The sequence below is a fragment of the Polypterus senegalus genome, chromosome 4 (genome assembly GCF_016835505.1).
Source record: "Polypterus senegalus isolate Bchr_013 chromosome 4, ASM1683550v1, whole genome shotgun sequence".
In the NCBI taxonomy this organism is placed as follows: domain Eukaryota; kingdom Metazoa; phylum Chordata; class Cladistia; order Polypteriformes; family Polypteridae; genus Polypterus; species Polypterus senegalus.
In genome coordinates, this window is record NC_053157.1 from 156716 (window position 1) to 176949 (window position 20234).

The 20234-nt window shown below is 47.4% G+C and overlaps 1 long non-coding RNA gene across 1 annotated transcript; it reads left to right on the forward strand.

The window, feature by feature from the left end:
- Nucleotides 1-293: 293 nt before the first annotated feature.
- Nucleotides 294-5587, forward strand: LOC120527045. Its single transcript, XR_005633266.1, has 3 exons — nt 294-378; nt 867-1107; nt 5548-5587. It is a non-coding gene; the product is annotated as an uncharacterized LOC120527045 (long non-coding RNA).
- Nucleotides 5588-20234: the final 14647 nt, after the last annotated feature.

Genomic DNA, 20234 nt, shown 5'->3' on the forward strand with positions numbered 1-20234 from the left:
TGCGGCGTGGAGTCGCCAGAGAGGGGGAATGGCAGCCTCACCCGTCTAATGCCCAAAGGGGCGGCGACGGCAGCTGCTGCTCATTTAGGCGCGTAATTCGTGCCCACCGTCTTTCTTTGGCCGTGTTCACGTTCCCACCCTCCGTCATCCCAATCACGTGTTTCAACCCCCAGGAAAAAGGAGCCGCCATCGCTGTGAACGACTTCACTATCGGCCAGTCAATGACGGCGGTGCTTAGGGCCGGTGGCTCGGGTTCAAGGTTCAGATCAGTTCAAACTGGACGTGCCGACATTAATGTCAAATGTCTTGTCGTGTTTGATGGTTCAAATGGCGAGAGCTGCTTTCTTAAACCACAGAGGCTCTGGCAGGGCCGTTTAGGTGGGTATGGCACGAGTCCATTTTAGCACGTGGCATCGGGGTGTGCTGTGTGAAAGGGGGCTAAGCAAGTCCGGGTGGCATCCGAGGTGAACTGATGCCCGTTTTCAAAGCTGACCGCAAAATAAAATAAAGCACTTCATAGAGTAACGCGTGTGGGCACGGCACCCTACACCGGGCACCAGCTGAAGAACACAAAGGACCTGCCTCTGGTACCGCACCTTCTGTCCAGCGAGACCAGTGAAGGTTTTACTGTCTTGTCCTGCTGCCACCTTGCCCAAAGTGGGCATCTTTTATGCCTTTAGTTGGCCGTCATTGCTGTGCCCACAGAGAATGAGTAAGTGTATGGGCTCATGCAGTGTCACTGTGGTCTGTCTGTGACTGTGTGGCTGATGGCGCTGCGGTCTCAGTACCTGAAGGACTGTGAAGGCTGGCACATGACTGGCATTTGGTCTCCATCTAAAAACATTCCTTGTTCATGCTGATAACAGGTTCATTTCTGGGATCAAACCTGCTGCCTGCCCCATAGATCCAACAAAACCACTGGTCCCTGCTGTGGCATCAGCTGTTTATCTTCATCGACTGGTGCAGCGCCTGAGGTCTGCACGACTCGTTCAGCGTGCCAAAGGAGTTCCAAACTGGTCGCCAGTCGTATGAGGGCACAAAAGAAGCCAGCGTCATAACTGGGTGAGGAAGAAGCAGATGATGAGCAGCCTGTTTGATTCAGTTGGCGTAAGTGTTGGTTTGACGTAGTGGGCGCACAAACATCAGCGGGGCACTGAGATGTGTTTAGGCTGCAAGGGGCACTTGTTGACTCAGTTTTTTTTTTCTAGTATGTGGCACAGATAGGACTTTCAAGCCACTCTTTATGCAGCCATCCTGGCACCTGCCCTCCATTGTGGAGTCCTTACACTGGCATCCAAGTAGGGTTAGGGTGAGGTAACTGGTAGTAAATGGCGTGTAAAGGCAGGAGAGTCCAAGGTCGTGCTCAAATATCGAAATGCCAAGTGGAACGCTCTCAGGTTAAACGTTTAATCGGGGGACATTAAAAAAATGAACCTCATCACAGCCGAAGCCCCCCGGCCCCTTGAAGGCAGATCACTCATCGAGAGGGTCCCGCCACTCGTTTGTGCCCCTTCAGGCACGTTGCGTGTTTTTGATCGTGTGAAGCCCAAGGGGGCGGTGCCACCTGACACTGCGGCTGGCCCATTGGTCCTGCTGTTCAAAGGCCCACGTTTGACTGATGGAATTCCTGCTTTTTTGCTTTTGTTTGATTTTTGCTCCCCTTTTCTTTTCTTGACTGTAATTCCTGATTTTAAATGAATTCTTTAATACATTTTGCCGTCTTGGTTTTTAAATGGTGTCCTCCCTCTGAAGTCATGTTGGAAAGTTTTTTGATTATTAAAAGCCTTAGCCCCATTTTTGTCTTTTCGAGTTTGGGGATTGGCTGCCAATGGTGAGGTCTGGCTTGAATTGTATTGTATTGTTGTCACGTGACCCTAGTGGTCCAATCACTTGTATAGCCTCAATTCTGTCCCGATTATTACGAAATGCTAACTCCAGACAGGCATCACCCTGCGTTGGCATGAATACAAAACAGTCGCTGATTCGTCTAAAGGCTCCTCCATCTGCCAGGTTACCCCAGTGAATATTCGGGTAGTTAAAGCCCCCCATGACTATAATAGCCCCCCTGTAAACTTGCCTTTCTGATATCACTGAAGAGATGTGTGTTGAAGGTACTGTCTGCATTGGGTGGTCTCTAACACACCCCTAACGTAAGACCCCTTTCCAGGCGAAGCCAGACGTCCTCACTAAGATGGGCTCATCGTCCAACTGAATTAGAATTAGAACAATCTAGACGAGAACAGGCCATTCAGCCCAACAAAGCTCGCCAGTCCTATCCACATATTTCCTCTAAGAAAACATCAAGTCGAGTTTTGAAAGTCCCTCACGTCTTACTGCCCACCACACTAACTGGTCGCTTATTCCAAGTGTCTATCGTTCTTTGTGTAAAGAAAAACTTCCTAATGTTTGTGCGAAATTTACCCTTCACAAGTTTCCAACTGTGTCCCCGTGTTCTTGATGAGCTCATTTTAAAATACAAGTCTCGATCCACTTGACTGACTCACTTCATCATTTTAAACACTTCAATCATGTCACCTCTTAATCTTCTTTTGCTTAAACTGTAAAGGCCCAGCTCTTTTAATCTTTCCTCATAACTCACCCCCTGTAGCCCCCCATAATCAGCCTAGTCGCTCTTCTCTGGACCTTCTCTTGTGCTGCTATGTCCTTTTTGTAGCCTGGAGACCAAAACTGCACACATTACTCAAGATGAGGCCTCACCAGTGTGTTATGAAGGTTGAGCAGAACCTCCTGTGACTTGTACTCCACACGTCAAGGCGCTATATAACCTGAAATTCTGTTAGCCTTCTTAATGGCTTCTGAACACTGTTTGGAAGTTGATAGCTTAGACTCCACTATGACTCCTAAATCCTCTCATAAGGTGTACTCTCGATTTTCCGACCGCCCATTGTGTATTCAAACCTAATATTTTGACTTCCTGCGTGTAATTCTTTACATTTATTGACATTAAATTTCATCATCCACAAATCTGCCCAAGCCTGTCTGCTATCCAAGTCCTTCTGTGATGATATAACGGATTCCAAATTATCTGCTAATCCACCTATCTTGGTATCATCTGCCAACTTCACCAGCTTGTTCCTTATATTCCTATCTAAATCATTTATATATATTAAAAATAGCAGTGGCCCCCACACTGCCCCCTGCTGGTCACCACTCTGAACATCGGCCAGTTCTGATGAGGTTCCTCACACCATCACCCTCTGCTTCCTGTGTCTGAGCCAATTCTGCACCCATCTAAAAACATCACCCTGAACTGCCACTCCTTTTAATTTGATGCCCAACCTCTCATGTGGCACCTCATCAAATGCTTTCTGAAAGTCCACATCAATAATCTCATCTGCTCCACTCTGGTCATCTCCTTTTGTTGCCTCCTCATAAAATTCCAGCCTGTTAGTAAAACACGACCTCCCTCTTCTGACCCCATGCTGACTGTTCACAATAACTCCTGTCCTTGCCATGTGTTGCTCAATCTTCTCCTTAATAATTCCTTCCATTAATTTTCCTGTGATGCTTGTTAAGCTTACTGGCCTCTAGTTGCTCTGATCTGCCCTGTCACCCTTTTTATATAATGGGATGATATTTGACATTTTCCAGTCCTTCAGAATCTCTCCAGTGCACAGTGACTTCCTAAAAATGTGTGTCAAGGGTTTCTATCTGAACTCACTGGCCTCCTTAAGAACATGAAGATAAATATTATCTGGGCCTGGTGATTTGTTTGATTTCATCTTATTTAATCATCACAGCTCTTCTCTCTCTTTAATTTCCAAATCCCTCAGCACCTCCTTAGTAGTCCCTGTTACTGCTCTGAGGTTATCCACTTGTAAACACCTCAGAATGATGTAAGTTTAGGTCATCCACTATTTCATTGTCTGTGTCTTTTAATTCCCCTTTACTATTCCTGATGAACTTGACCTCCTCCTTGACTGTTCTCTTATGGTCGTCTCTCACCTTATCTGCTGTTCCTCTCCAACTGTCTTTTAGCCTCCCTGATAACCTTCTTGATGGTTGCCCTCATATTCTCATATGCTCTACGATTCACTTTGCAGTCATTAATCTTATATCCCTTATAAAGCAGTTTTTTTCTTTGAAACTTCTTTTTTAAATCTTTATTAATCCATCGTGGAGTTTTTCTTAGTTTCCTATTAACTCCACATTTAGGTCTGTGTCTGTCCTGCATTCCATTTGTAAACCTGCTCCTCTGCTCCTCGACTGTCTTATCTCAGTCTATCCTACTTAGACTTTGTGGCATCTGCTCAAAATTAGCCAAAGTTCAACTTAACAATTTTAGTCTTTGTATCTGCACTCTTACAAAATACTGAGAATTGTATGACATTCTGGTCACGTGACCCTAATGGTCCAATCACCTCGAGACCCTCAATTCTATCCTGATTATCACAGAATCCTAAATCCAGACAGGCGTCACCCCGTGTTGGCTCTTTAACATGCTGTGTTCACAAACAGTCGCCGATTACTTCTAGAAACTCCTGCTCTTGTGCTCCTCCATCTGTGAGGTTATCCCAGTTAATATTTGGATAATTAAAGCCCCCCATGACTATAATATCCCCCTGTAAACTTGCCTTTTTGATATTACTAACAAGATGTGTGTTGAAGTTACTGTCTGAATTGGGTGGTCTATAACACACTCCTAACATAAGACCTCTTTCCCTAATATTTTCCAGGTGAAGCCAGATGTCCTCACTAAGATGGGCTCATCATCCAACTGCAGAGGACTTCCATTTAAATCCTGTTTGGCATAAACAGCAACCGCACCTCCTGTTCTGTTCGGTCTCTCCTTCCTAATAATGTGTATCCCTCTCTGTTACACTCGTCCCCATCTTTGTTATTTAGCCAGGTTTCCGTTATTGCTATAATATCATAATTATGCTCTGCTACATACGACTCCAACTCCCTTACCTTATTTTTGATGTTTCTAGCATTAAGTCAAACTATATTTTAATGTGTTACTCCTTCTACATTGACGTGTTTGCTTAGAATTGACATTTCTATTCCTTTTGATTTCTTCACCGTTGTTTGTTCTTCCATGTTCAGATCCAAACCTGGCCTGTCCTAAACTCCCTGTCCCCCAATCTTCCTACACATACGCCTCCCCAATACATTGGTGCCCCTCCGGTTCAGATGTAACAGGTCGGTCCCATCTGCTCCAAAAGGAGTCCCAATGCCCCATAAACCTGTGCCCGTCTACCCTGCACCAGTGCACTGAAGAGGACTTGCGTTTAAATTCTGTTTGGCTCGTCCATTTCTGTCCTTCTGTCTGTCTGTCCTAACTATGTGGACCCCTCCATGTTCTACTCACCGCCCTCTTTGTTCTTTAGCCAGGTTTCCATTGTTCTTATCACATTGTTATTACGCTCCCCACATTCACTCGCCTTACTTTTGATATTTCCAGCATCAAGGCAGCGGTTTTTAATAAGTTCCTCCTTCTGTATTTCGATGTTGGGGTAGACGTTACATTGATGACTATAATAAGCTCTCAGCTAACCTCTAACCTCTCTCTCTCATTTCTCCTAGGGCACGAAGTAGAAAATGGCCAACAGTGGGGTAACTCGCGTTGAAATCGTAATTGAGGAACTCCAAGCACTTGATGAAAAGATTCAGAAACTCCTGTCCCGACGGAAATACCTGAGAAATCTGAAGGCCCGGCTGTTGGATAAACCGTCCTTGCCATCTGGAACCGGCGAAACATCAACCCCGCGTTGTGCCGACCTCACCCCGCGTCTAGGAGCGGCGCGCTGCTGACCTCGGTGGATTTCAGCTATGCAGGCGGGGGTTCAAGGCCAGAGCACCTCCATCGGCACAGGCGAGCATTTTATCTCAGAACCGGTTTGACCCTCTCCGCGTCCCCATTTCGCCTTCAGCACCTGGTGATGTATTAGTGGTAGGTGATTCCATCGTTAGAAACCTTAATGTCGCATGCCCTAATGCAAAATCGTTTGTTTCTTGTTTTCCCGGTGCTCGTGTCCGAGATGTAATGAAACGTGCGCCAGCAGTCTACGAGAAACACAAGGAGAGGGCAGTTGGATCAATCGTCTTGCATGCGCGTAAAGCGATATAAGGCACCGACAATCAGAAATCCTGAAGGCTGACTTCGCAGCTTGATTAGAGACACGAAGGAGACGACCCCATCGGCAAAGATCTTCGTCTCGGGTCCACTACCTCTCGTCAGACGATCCAACGAGTACTACAGTCGTCTGCTAGGGTTGAACAACTGGCTACAGGGTTTCTGCAAGAAGAAGGATGTCGGTTTCATCAACAATTGGAATCTCTTTTGGAAAGGCGCGTCTCTTCAAGCGTGATGGCCTGCATCCGAACAGTTTCGCGCCGGGTCCTCTCCGAAAACATATCGAAGGTAATTCGTTTTCTTGACTATCTATCTCTGCTCTTAACCCCTTCCGAAATAATACTGCTGTGCCAGGACATGATGAATGTTTAATAGAGTCTTCCGTTAAAGTTCACACCATTAATACTGTAATAAGCAATCTCAATGCACGTAGAAAACCTAGGAAATACGGCATAAACTCCAATAATCTAATTAAAATCACTATTTTAGAGGAACAATGTATTAAAACTATAAAACAGATCACAGATTAAACAAAAATACACACAGAGCGCTAATAATAATAATTTAGTTCCTATTCCAAATAACAATAACGCACATAGTACTCATCTCTGCACCTCCGAAACATTAAATATGGCACTATTAAATGTTAGAGCTTTAACTAACAAAACGTTTTTATCAACGATCTTATTAGTGATAAAAAAATAGATCTTATTGCACTAAATGAAACATGGCTGAATTCAGATGCCGCGTCAGTTTTAATCGAATCTGCGCCTCCGGATTACAGTTTTACTCATGCAAACCGCCAGGGAAAAAGGGGGGGCGGATTGGCTAACATTTACTCGAGCCGATTAAAATGTAAAGATGTCAGTTTTGGTAAGTTCAAGTCCTTTGAGTATCTCGCCCTTGTTATTCATGGAGATTCTCAAGTTCTAATACTATCCGTGTATAGACCTCCTAAATATAACGCGTGGTTTTTTGAGGAATTCTCTGACTTAATGTCAATTTTAATTACTAACTATGACACACTCCTAATAGTTGGCGACTTTAATTTTCATATAGATAATCAGTGTGATCTAAAAGTAAAAGAATTTATGAACCTCCTGGATTCTTTTGATTTGAGACAACTCATAAATCAGCCTACACATAAAGCAGGTCATACATTAGACTTAGTGATTACTAAAGGACTGAAAGTTGATATAAAACAGATCATTGATATTGGTCTATCAGACCATTTTCTTCTACTTTTAATATAGAAATAATGATAAAAACACTCATGAGAAGCATATTGTTAAAAACGCTTCTTTGATTCGCAGCAGCTTTAAAACTTACAAACATTTTAAGCAATCAGTCCGTTTATAGTGCCAGCTATAATAGCGAGGACAATGTAAATAGTAAGGTGGAAAGATTTAATTCTAAAGTGAGAGCTGCTGTTGACATAGTTGCACCTGAAAAGACAGTGAAAAAATCTTCTAGCATTGTTATACCATGGAAGACCCAAAGAGTGTCTGATTTAAAGAGAACATGCCGTAGAGCTGAGCGTCAATGGAGGAAGACTAAACTTACTATCCACCATGAAATATTAAAAGTCAAAATAACAGAATACAATAACACTGTCCGTCTTGAGAGCGCTGCTATTTCTCTAAGATTATAAATAACAATGCTAGTAATCCCAGAGTCTTATTTTCAACAATTGATCGCCTACTAAACCCAGGTAGCTCAAAGGAATGCCTCCTAAGTGCTTCCAGTGAAACCTGTGAGGCTGTCGCTGTATTTTCAATCAAAAATTAATGATATTAGAAATAACATAGTATATCTCCCCAACACTAAGGATCCCCTAAACCCCAACATCCTGTTATAAACAAATTAAACTCTTTCACTAGGATAGATTTACCTGATTTACAAAAATAATATCTCAATTAAAACCCTCCACCTCGTCCTTGACCCGATACCAACAAGGTTTTTCAAAGAAGTATCAGGCGTGCTAATTGATAATGTTCTTGACATAGTAAATTCGTCACTAGATACTGGGGTCTTCCCAGACTGTCTTAAGACTGCTGTAGTTAAACCCCTACTTAAGAAACATAATCTTGACCCTCGCTCTTGAAAATTTTAGACCCATCTCTAACCTGCCCTTCTTAAGTAAAGTTCTAGAGAAGGCAGTCATTATGCAGTTAAATGACCACCTAAATAAACATGCTATTCTTGATAAATTTCAGTCAGGTTTTAGAACAAATCACAGCACAGAAACTGCACTCGTTAAAGTAGTAAATGACTTGCGGGTAAATGCAGACAGAGGCCATTTATCTGTTCTCATCCTCTTAGATCTGAGTGCTGCATTTGACACCATTGATCACAACATTCTTAGAAATCGCCTTAGTCAATGGGTGGGCCTCTCTGGCAGTGTCTTAAATTGGTTTGAATCCTACCTGACAGGGAGAAAATATTTTGTTAGTTGTGGGAATTACAACTCAAGACACATGATATCCAATATGGTGTTCCACAAGGCTCTATCCTGGGTCCGCTGTTATTCTCAATCTACATGCTTCCGTTAGGTCAGATTATCTCAGGGCACAACGTGAGCTACCACAGCTATGCTGATGACACACAGCTGTACTTATCAATAGCACCTGATGACCCGATTCTATTGATTCACTAACACAATGTCTGACTAGTATCTCAGAATGGATGAATAGTAATTTTCTCAAGTTAAATAAAGAGAAAACTGAAATTTTAGTGATCAGCAATAATGGATACAATGAGGCTATTAGAAATAAACTGGATACATTAGGATTAAAAGTCAAGACGGAGGTAAAAAGCTTAGGGGTGATTGTTGACTGTAATCTGAATTTTAAATCACATATTAATCAGATCATTAGGACAGCATTTTTCACTTAAGAAACATAAGTAAAGTTAGACCTCTTATATCACTGAAAGATGCTGAGAAATTAGTTCACGCGTTTGTTTTCAGTCGACTAGATTACTGTAACGCACTCCTCTCAGGACTACCCAAAAAGATATAAATCGTTTGCAACTAGTGCAGAATGCAGCTGCTAGAATCCTAACTAGGAAAAGAAAATCAGAACACATTCTCCAGTTTTGATGTCACTACACTGGTTACCTGTGTCATTCAGAATTGACTTTAAAATTCTGCTTATGGTTTATAAAGCCTTAAATAATCTCGCCCCATCTTATATATCGGAATGTCTGACACCTTATATTCCAAATCGTAACCTCAGATCCTCAAATGAGTGTCTCCTTAGAATTCCAAGAACAAAACTTAAAAGAAGTGGTGAGGCGGCCTTCTGCTGTTATGCACCTAAAATCTGGAATAGCCTGCCAATAGGAATTCGCCAGGCTGATACAGTAGAGCACTTTAAAACACTGCTGAAAACACATTACTGTAACATGGCCTTTTTAGAACTTCATTTTAATCGTAATTTAACTTAATCCTGATACTCTGTATGTTCAATTCATCATAACAACTATTCATGGTGGCTCTAAAATCCGTACTGACCCCTACTCTCTTTTCTGTTTCTTTTTCCTGCGCCACCTCCACCTACTCAAAGCTTCATGATGCTCCAACAATGATGGACGGATTAAAAGGAAGAAGTCTACGTGACCATCATCATCATCAAGCCCTTCCGTGAGAACCCTAAATCCAAAGAGGACTGTTTCATTTATGTTAGGTAGAATGTCCAGAGGGACTGGGGTCTCATGGTCTGGAATCCCTACAGATTTTATTTTTCTCCAGCCGTCTGGAGTTTTTGTTTTTCTGTCCCCCCTGGCCATTGAACCACCTTACTCTTATTCGATGTTAATGTTGATTTATTTTTTTATAATTATGTCTTTCATTTTTCTATTCTTTAATATGTAAAGCACTTTGAGCTACTGTTTGTATGATAATGTGCTATATAAATAAATGTTGTTGTTGTTGTTGTTGATGCCCATTTTTATTTTTACACAATTGTTTCTCCCTTCATGTACAGTTGTAGACCTGGCCTGTCCGAAAGTCGACTGACCCCCTCATATGCCTCCCCAACACATTGGTGCCCCTCCAGTTCAGATGTAACCCGTCACGGCGGCACAGGTCCCATCCGTTCCCAATGCCCACTACTTCTGTACCCCTCTACTCTGCACGCATTAAGCCTTCTCATTTTCTCAGTGTTGCCTGGACTGGCGCGTGGCACAGGCAGAACTTCAGAGGAGACCACCTTGTCAGTTCTAATCCCCAGCCTGGCACCTAAGTGTTTAAAGTTGGATTGCAGAACTGACAGACCACCCTTATGAATGCCATTTATTCCAACATGGACAATGACAACTGGCCCCACCCCCACTGTGGCCAAGAGCCTATCCACCCTTCCAGGGAGGTCCCCCACCTGTGCCCCCCGTAGTGCGAGACTCTCTGCTCTTCAACCCCCCTAATGGCTGAGACCCCAACTATCACTGTCTCTCTCTTTCTGGGGACTGGTTTTGAGGTGGTCTCTTGGGGCTCCTCATCCCTGCCTACCACCTCAGAGACGCCGTCCAGCTCCACAAGGACCTGTCCTAATTCTGGGGTTGACGTCCCCGGACAGCGTGCACCCTTCACCTTACGCCTCGTGACGGTGAGCCACCTGTTTGGTATGGAGTCTCCTTGGGGTGCACGCTGTCTGGGTCAGGGCCGCCAAATCGTCACTTCAGCGACCCTGCGCTCGAGGTGGCGGATCAGCTGGCATCTCCCTCATAGACGATTGGCTCCTCCAAGCCGTCATCTAAAAAGCCCCTTAATCTCCTGTCGTCGTCTCCCCCTTCAGTCTCTCAACTGCTGTCACCAGAAGAGACGGAAAGTAAGGAAATAACGAGAGGGGCACAGAGTTGGCAAAACGCACCGCGAGGGGTGAACTTTCATTGTTTATCTCCATCTAGGGGGCACAATTTGGAATTGTTCAAGATTGATGGGTTTTCATAACCCCAACCTACACTTTCAACTGGACGTTAGCAGGCTGCTATTTAGGGAGCCCCCCTAAGGAGCCGACTAGAGAGACAGCATCAGTCCAGAATGGAGCAGCAAAAGAAAATCGGAGGCCATCGCAGCTAGCTTGGCGTCACTGCACTGGTTACCCGTGTCCTTTAGACGCTGCATGAAGCTTTAGATCATCTTTAGGAGTTTAGGAGTGTCTGTCCCCCGACGCTCCAAGTTCATTCTAAGGGTGGTCTGCTTATTATACTAAGAGCCAAACACAAAAGGACTTGGGAGGTGGTGGACCACAATCGTCACGGCCTGGCACTCGTCGTTAATCTCCACTCTCCTCTGCTGTTTCTGCCATCTGTGATGATCAGATGAAGGCAGGTGTCCCTATAAAGCCCACCGCATCGAGACCTCTGGGACGAAGTTGTGACGCCTCGTGCACTGGCACCCCTGCACACACTTGGGTTCTGGGCATCTGTAACGTCACCGAATGGATCAGAGGTGTATCTGGAGACAAAGAACCAGGAAAAGCATTCAAAGGAAATAAATCTTTATGAAGGTGCCAGCGAGAAAAGGAAAATTCCAGTGCCAGGCAAAATATATACAGTCCTCTGCAATGACAGGGAATGAATATAGAATATAATATAATATAATATAATATAATATAATTTATACAACAATAAGTGAAGGTGAATATCTACAATATTTACTTGACTCAAAAATAAAGGTGATGGATTAGACAACTCTTCTTCTTCTTCATCTTCTTCTTCTTCATCTTCTTCTTCTTCTTTTTCTTCTTTTTCTTCTTCTTCTTCTTCCTCCTCCCAAGACAAAAAAGAAATGTGAGAAAAGAAGGCCCAAGTACAAATGACAAGAAAGTCCAAGAAGAGGTGACATAACCAGGACACACCAGGATGGCTCTGTCAGAATCTCTCAGCTGCCTTCCCTCTCCTACGTCAGACAGTCCTGCTGGGTGCCACTCTGTGCCCCCTGGCCAATCATCAGCACTGGCTTGACACCCACCTGGCAGTGATGCCACCCCACATAGCCTTGACCTAGGTGGAAGTCTCCATGTATTTGGGGCATCTCAGGCCAGCACACACACACACACACACGCGTCTCCAGGTCGCTTTCCTCCTTTTCTTCTCTTTCTTCAGGTCTTTGATCCTATGGCTGCTCTGCATGTGCGACTAAGGTGGTCAAACGGACCTTCTTCCCTGGTATCACACAAAGTAATGGCGGGATGTTGTTGGCATGCCAATGCTCCTGTATCAAAGTGAATGACAGGCCTCCTCACGCCAGTCAGAACATGCCAACCCCGCAGCCGTTTGCTCCCAAAGCCTTCTCAGCTACGCTGCTAGTAGGTGGACTTTTATAACCAAACTGAGGGCGCTGGCATGAGCTCGGCGGAGTGGTGGCTCTGAGGCCAGGGGTGTGTTGGCAATCAGCAGGTTGCCAGTTTGAATCCCGTAAACGCCAGCAGTGACTCCACTCCACTGGGCGCTTGAGCAAAGCCCTTCACCTGCGATCGATCGCTCTGTCCTGGGCATGACGTTAACCAGCACCCAGCCAGGTCCACCAGCTTGGCAGTGGGACTGGCACTCCAGCCACTGTTCCCTTTGAACTATTGTGGTGCTTAGGGGTCTCCTGTTGCACGGCTGCAGTTGGGTCCTAATTTGGGGTCCTGAGATGGTTTGTCGTGTTGTGGGTGTGGCAATGTGCTGTGTCAGTGCAGGCTGCCAGCTTCCAGTTAGTTGTAACCTTCATGTCCAGTGAGAGGGCCGAGGAGCCACTGGAGGGCATTCAGCGTTGGCTGCTGGCTGGGTGGTCTTTGTTTATAGTTGTTCTGTTTTTTTTTTGGTGTCCACTGGGCCACCTGACCCCACGATATTACATGGAAGGACCCCCCTCTTCTCTATTAGTTATTTGTCTATTTTATGGAAGTGCGTGCTATTTATTTTTTAGCCTAATTTGAATTTGCTTTTCATTTCTAGTGACGTTTTCTTTGGCATCTTGTAACGCACTCGGGCCGCCATCACGTGTGCCAGACGTCTTTACAGCCTCCGGTCATCGCAGGCCAAATGGAAGGCAACAAGGAAATAAAAGAAACGAATATGAAAAGGGAGGCGATGGCATCGGCCAACTTCCAACAATCGACACAAAGCATTTGAGAAAGTGAAAAATGGCAGGAAGCGTTTGGGGCTAGGCTGCCTGGGGCGAGTCATGTGCCAGCTCAATGCAGTTGAGTTAGTGGACAGAATGTGCCAGGCCTGGCAGAAAGAAGTGACCTTCAGACCTTTCAAGTCAAACCAAAGAAATGGCAGTGCCCACTTTTCTCATTCAAGGTGACAAAAATGACAGATGGGGACAGAGACCTATTAAAAGAGAGGAGAAGAAGGACAAAGAAAGCTGGTCAGTGGCCAGGGAGCAGGGCCACTCTTGGGACACTCAGCAGTCACACAACTTCAGCCAGTCACGTTTGGACAGGAGGGTCCGGGGGGCTGCCCTCTGGTGGCTGCCACTGGGTAAGGCAGGCACTCCTCCACTTTGGGACTGGAAGGCACACTTGTCTTATGGTCAGGCACTAAATGAAATCAAGATGAGACCCCCAGCTGGAGCAGGATGGCAGCGCTCTTCACTGTCTGACACTCGCCCGACTTTGTCCACCCTGTGCTGCCTCTTCTGGCCGCTGCGACTCTGAAACTGCCTGGCTGGCCGCTTTATGCCCAAGTCAATGAGAAGAAGATGGCAGCCGCCTGAAGGTCCTGCAAGGAGAAATCCAAATGGCCCCCACTCACCAGGACTTGCCAGACCACCATGTCTTGCTCTCAGTCCTCCAAAGAGGCTTTGACTGTAAATTCAGCTTCATGACCACTAGGGGGTGATGATAAACTGTCTTTAGTCCTGCAATTAAAATGTGCCACTTTACTGTGGGGGTTTTGTGGGCAGATGCTCTTTAAGGGTCCAGCTGCTGCCAAAGCTGGTGCCATGTTCAGGTGTTCTAGCCATCCATGATGCCACTAGAGTCCCTGTTATTCTAGTTGTTCACCCTGAGATGCCCACTTTGCAGTCTTGTACCATGGTAAGCCCTGTGCCATCAGAGGGTCTCTACCTAAGTTAGAGGCTGACGGTTGCCTTTAATTTCTGTTTCCTTCCACAAGAGGGCACTAAGTTGCTACTTTCATTCCAGTCTTGGCTTTGTGTTTATTTCTGTTTCTGTGCAGAAGATGGCGCCATACAGCAGGTTCCATGCCCACTTTGGCCCACCATCTAATTTCTCAGGTGGTCTTGGCAGCTATCTAGTGCCAGTCTCTGTATCAGGTCCTCGCCCAGAATGAATATTCACTGATTGATTAATTGATTTCAGCCCATTTGCCAATGCCTTTCTCTCAATGTGCCCAGCAGCCTGGCAGCAGTCATCCATTTCAATTACCAACAAAGTTCTGGCAGAGCAGTTTATTGGCTCAGACTGTGGGCATCAGTTCTCACCACAGGTGTGCCTGTTTGGGGGTAGCTCAAGATACAAGTGCCCCCAATGCTGGCCAGGGCAGGCTTATGCCAGTTCTAAGCCTCTCAGGTGGGGTTCCTTGCAGGTGGGTCTCCCAGCCATGACTGCACCTCTTCTTTCCTCTTTTGCCTTCTTCTGCTTCTGGTGCCCCCAGAGACAAAACCCGAGTACTGCACCCTGAAGCCCCAAGTGAGAAACCGTCCACATCCGTGATTGTTCCTGGGGCTGCTGATTTGCCACAGCTGCCATGCCCTCCTGGTAAATAGAAGTGTGAGTCGGCTAGGAGGGGAGGAAAGAAAGAAAGAAAGAAAGAAAGAAAGAAAGAAAGAAAGAAAGAAAGAAAGGAGGTTGTAGGAAGAAAGCAGCAAGTAGTGGGAAGAGAGAGAAAGTTGGTGCAGGGAGCCGAGGCGTTGGGCCGACATCCGGAAATAGTCGTAGTGGTCACTCCGGCTGATTGACCGGAAGGCGGCGGGAGTCGGGACTTGCGTGAGAGCCCTGGTCGTTGGGGAATCCCAGGGATCGGTGAGGCGACTGACCGGTAGGAGAGTGGACAGAGGGCCAGCTCCCCGGTTGAGAAGCCCAGGTGGGAGGAGAAGAGGAGCTGCCAGAGGAAGCTTGGCGTCGTTTTTTAAGCGAATGCGTCCTGTGCTGTTTCAGCCGGGCTGTTTTTCTGTTTGTTGGTCTTAACGTCCACTTCACGTCCGTCTTCTTTTAATGACTCGTGACGCGCTGCACTTTGATTGGCATTTTGTTTTTGTTGTGATTGCTCTTTTAATAAAAGCACCTGCACGTTGTACATCGCCCCCTTGCTATGTTGTGCCCCGCTGCTAAGCTCATCGGTGACATTACCGACGGTGTAGGGTTCAAGGGTTCAAGGGCTCCCGGACAGCAGATGGGGGCATGGAGCAAACCCGCATCGTCACACATTGACGTAGTGCCAATGCTCAAAAAGTGCTGGTCGGTCCACTCAGTTGGCAAAGTCATAAAAACTTGAACTGGAGATCAGACATCCCCTGCTGTGCCAGTCTGCCAGTGTGACTCCCTGAGCTGGGGTCACCACAGGAGCTGAGAGAGGATTTGGAGGAATTTGGTTGGCTGAGAGCACAGAGCGTGGATGAGGTCCGTGCCCACCTTGAAGTGGCATCCAGGTGGCCTGACGTGACCAAAATGAAGGTCAAGGGAGCAGAGAGAGTGGCGTGCAGTGAAGTGGAATGAAGGAAAGACAATGCCATCCTACCCGCATACCTGTTGTCCAGCTCAGTGATGTCCATCTGCCCCTCCTGCCTCGTCTCGGGGACCGACTTGAGCCACCACTTTGTATCCCTAGTCATTCAATGCCATCTCATATAAAACTTCAGGTCACTTCATCCTCATCTAAAATGGCGTCCATCTTTATGTTACTCAATAAAGGTGACCAGGCTGAAGATCGCAGGAGCCCAAGTAGTCCCTCCTTGAAATCTCGAGGTCTTGGGGTCCATCCAGCGCCCCGAGCCTTGTGATGAACTGTCACCAGCACTTTAAGGACGTGGGGTAGTGGAGGCTGATGGCTGACGTATATAGCGCCTTCATCGATGAACAACACCAGTAAAGTCTAAAACAGAGATGGACGTGTCCAGTCTTGTGTCCATCCAGAGGTCAACAACAAACTGTTGTGCCATAGTCTGGCCTACTATAGTGCCACCTGGTGGTCAAAGTAAGAAACACTTACTTGCAATAAAACGTCTCAGAAACAGAGGATGGGTGGGGCATCACAGTGCCAACATGCAAGTGACCCTCACTACCCATTTGCTTCAACCACCTCATTTGAGATCAACGTTACCTGGTAAATGTGACGAGGCTCTCTTCAGTGGGGTGAGGCCAAGGCAGCGCCAGTGGCACATCCAGTGGCACATCCAGTGGCACATCCTGGAGTGTCTGTGGGTGAAAGGGGCAGGTCACATTTTAAGGGTATAAAGTGGCTTTTGCAGGGCAAACCTTCAAGTCTTCAAGCCTTTGGAAGATGTCACCTGCTGAAGTCCTGCTGGTCGTCACTGAGCTGGCGCGCCTCCATCACCGTCCATTCTCAAACATGAATAACCTAAGACAAAGTCCCGGCTCTAAACCACAATGTGTGCCCCCCAGTGCCAGCCTGGCCTACGTGACGTTTCAGGGCACACTCCTGACTGTGCTGTCACTCTGTATGTGAAGGCTGTGCCCATGTCACATGCCTACTTCCCAGTGCCCAGCACAGTGGCACCAACATTTAGATGCCTCGCAGTGTTTCTTGGCACTTGTGCCTCATAAGTCCCCTTGCCAGCTCTGATGTCTTCAGGGTCCAGTGAACACGCTGCTTTACAGCAGTGTGGAGATGCAAACACAGGTGCCAGAAGTGTGCCAGCTATATGAGAGCTCGCTGGCACAGCCCAGTGGGTGATAAAAGCCCGTCTAAAGTCCCCCCTTCCATTTCCATTTCTCAGGTAAAGTCAAAATGGCGCGTCACACAAATCCAGCAGCCCCTCACTGCCGGCTGCTCTGTTGCCATGGTTACCAGTGGCTCTCTTCTATTTGCTGCCAGCGGCTTCTTCTATTGGTTCGTTTGAAGTTCCCAGGCTGTAAACAAAGCACGCCGGGCACTCTGGGACGAGAATGTGGGGAGGCAACTGAGCAGTGAGTGGGCTGAACTGGCACTTAATATAGCGCCTTGCTTGGGACGACACAGAGGTGGTCCAAACCACTGACAGCATGATAGTGATGATGGTCAAGACACGCGGGCTACCCAGAAACTGACCCATATGCCAACCTTGCCCAGTCTGTTGGTCTAAATGGTCATACCCAGTTGTAAAGAGTGGCACGTCCACTGCAGGGACAGACTGGACAGCTGAGGGGCACTGAACACCGCTGGGCACAGGCAGGTCCTGTGACTGACCAGTGAATGGGGAGCCCAGGGACTTAAGAAAGCATGGGCACACAGTGTAGGGATGCCAAGGGGACATTCACAAGGACACAGCACTGACCAGCACACCGTCCACTGCTGAGATGTCAGTCCACGATGTCCTATCACAGCCCAGCTAATCTCAGTGACCTAAAATGCCTGACACCCCTGGCACATGTTAATATGGCACAAAATGCCAAAGAAGACACTTAGAGGGCCTGCTAAGCCAAGCCTTGGGGACCCCCATGACAAGTCCAAGTGTTGGTGGCCCACGATTTGGATGGCCACAATGACTCCAGCTCTGATGACCTTAACCGCATGTTGAGGGTGCCCATCAGCCATTAGTGAAAGGCAGAGGCTCCTTTATGAGTGCCAGCACATGCCACTCTCCCACTGGGATGATGCCTGCCTGAGATGTCCAATGCCAAGACCCACATATACATGGTAAGCTGTATACTCTTCTCATGCCAAAAAAGCAGAAGTGCCTTGGCACAGCTCAGGCAGGTCACCTCGCTGCCCATCACATAAGTGATGTTCTTGGAAACCAGAAGGCCATCTCCAGACAGGGCAGAGTCACTTGACGTGAAGGTGGCGATGACACGCCAACCATGAAATGCAGGACTTCACTAAAAGAATCTGTGTGCCAATGCCCAGAGAGCTCGGTCCAAGTGGGTGTCACATCAATTCAGGCACCACACCAAGTTAAACGGTGACAGGGCACACAGCTCATGGGCACTGGGTGAAGTTCTGGCCTGGCATGAAGTCTGCATGTGCGTCTAATTGGGATTTCCTGCCACACCCTGAAGATGCCCACTGACTTGGCATGAGTGACTGGTGGCACAGACGCCTGACTTGAACCACTGTCTCCTGATGGAAGGGAGGACTGTGCCTGAGCGCTGCCACCGTGTGCCCAGGGCTCGGTCCTGGCCAGTATAAGACTGGGGAGCCCCCTCAGGCCTGTGCTGAGCCCATAGTGTTCAGCTGACGTTCTTCGCTTTTGCCGTTTGAGTTCTGAGTGGCGATTCGGTGGCTTTGGCTTCTCGACTTGAGTTCTGCTCTGCTGTTTAAATTATTAATCATCAAGCACGTTGGGGGCCGGGGGTTTAACAGGTGGTCCTCTCCCTTTTGAGCTGCTGGCCTGTGCGGGCCTCTTGAGTTTGGGACCAGGCGTACTTTGTGTTGTCGCCAGCGTCATAAGGACCACTTCGCTATTCCTGTGTGACGCAGCGAGTTGGCAGCCTTGTGTTTTACTTCAGTGGAGGGGCCGCGTCACCTGAAACCCCCCAAAGTTACACGTCACAATCCGAACCCGGCAGACGGCCACATGAGGACAAAGCCAGCAGCAGCCAAAACGCAGCCGGAGCTGCACGGAATAGATCACCTTATGAAGGGTGGGCTAGTGTGGACCACCACGAAGGTCAATGTGACTTTGAGCTTTGACGAGTTGAAGGTTTTGTCCTCGGGTTGAACTGTCCCCTGTCCCCTTGTGGTCTTAAAGCAGTGGCACCGGTCACCTAATGTCAACATCTTGGAGCCGGCATTGGGCGCTCAACTTAAATCAACCAACGATACGAACCCGCAACACGCGTTGTCATGGAAACAGGGGGCTCCTGTGGCCCCAGACCCTCCTAGTGTGTCTTCTCCGGTCAGGTGACTTCATCTGATAAGTCCGATGGCACGATGAAGACGTGAAGGTGGCATGAGAGATCAAAATGAGGGTCTTGGGAAGGCCCATTGGCTTCAACAGTGGCCGCCCCCCCGTTCACGACTGGACCCTTCATGGTAGAGTCGGTTGTTGAGCAGCAGGAGAAGGCGCGGGGCTCCTGGGCACGGCCATTGGCATCTTGTTGTTCTCCAGATCTGCACTTCTGCTCTGCCTCTCACTTCCTGCCAAGAAAACAGAAAATGGGCTTAGGGGGTCACAGCCAGTCATGGCTCGAGGGTGGTACCTTGGCCCGAGTGAACAACTCAGGGCGGCATGATGTGCCACTGATGCCTGCGGGTAGGATTGTTCTGGGAGCAATGGGCAGCAAACTGGAAGGTAAGTAGACCTGCGTTACCCCTGAGCCACATGCAGATGGTGTGCCCGCCACTGCTCATACCCACACAAGGTCACCATTCTGCAATGGGAATAAATGCCACACTCATGAGCTGAGGCAGAGCCCTCGAACAGCTGGCACAGTGGGCTCTTCTGAAATGAGAGGCAGGCGCCGGATCGGCTCTCATTTGCATTTCACACTTCTTGCCGTGACTCATCGCACATCCAAAGTGTTGATTGGGAACAAAAAATAGAAAGTGGTGGCAGAGGAAGGTGCGCATCTAGTGGCACTCATCATCTTCGCTGTCAGTCTTCTGGACCAGGATGCCTACACATATGCCTTGATTTATGCCCACCAATAACACTTGGACACTTCTGCCAGCTTCCAGTGATTGTGGAGCACACAGATCACTTTGCCTTGCTCTTGGGTTCTGGCTGGGCATATGCCAACATAGGAGTGTGCACGGAGGAACATGTTTGTCACTTCAGCCCTTTCACCTCCATCGGTCACCAGTGTCACAGAACACATTAACCACGGTGACTGGCATCTGAGTGTCAGTGTGAAGCAGAATACATCAGTGTCAAAAGTGTCAGGGCGTGGCACCTGGGTACTGAGCTATGCCTTCTCACCATTTACCACTGATGTGCCCGGTTACACCAATCTGTTTCAGAGGACCCCTGTCTGGACCTCTTATTGTGCTTTTTTGGTACAAAGGTGTCTTTAGTGCCCAT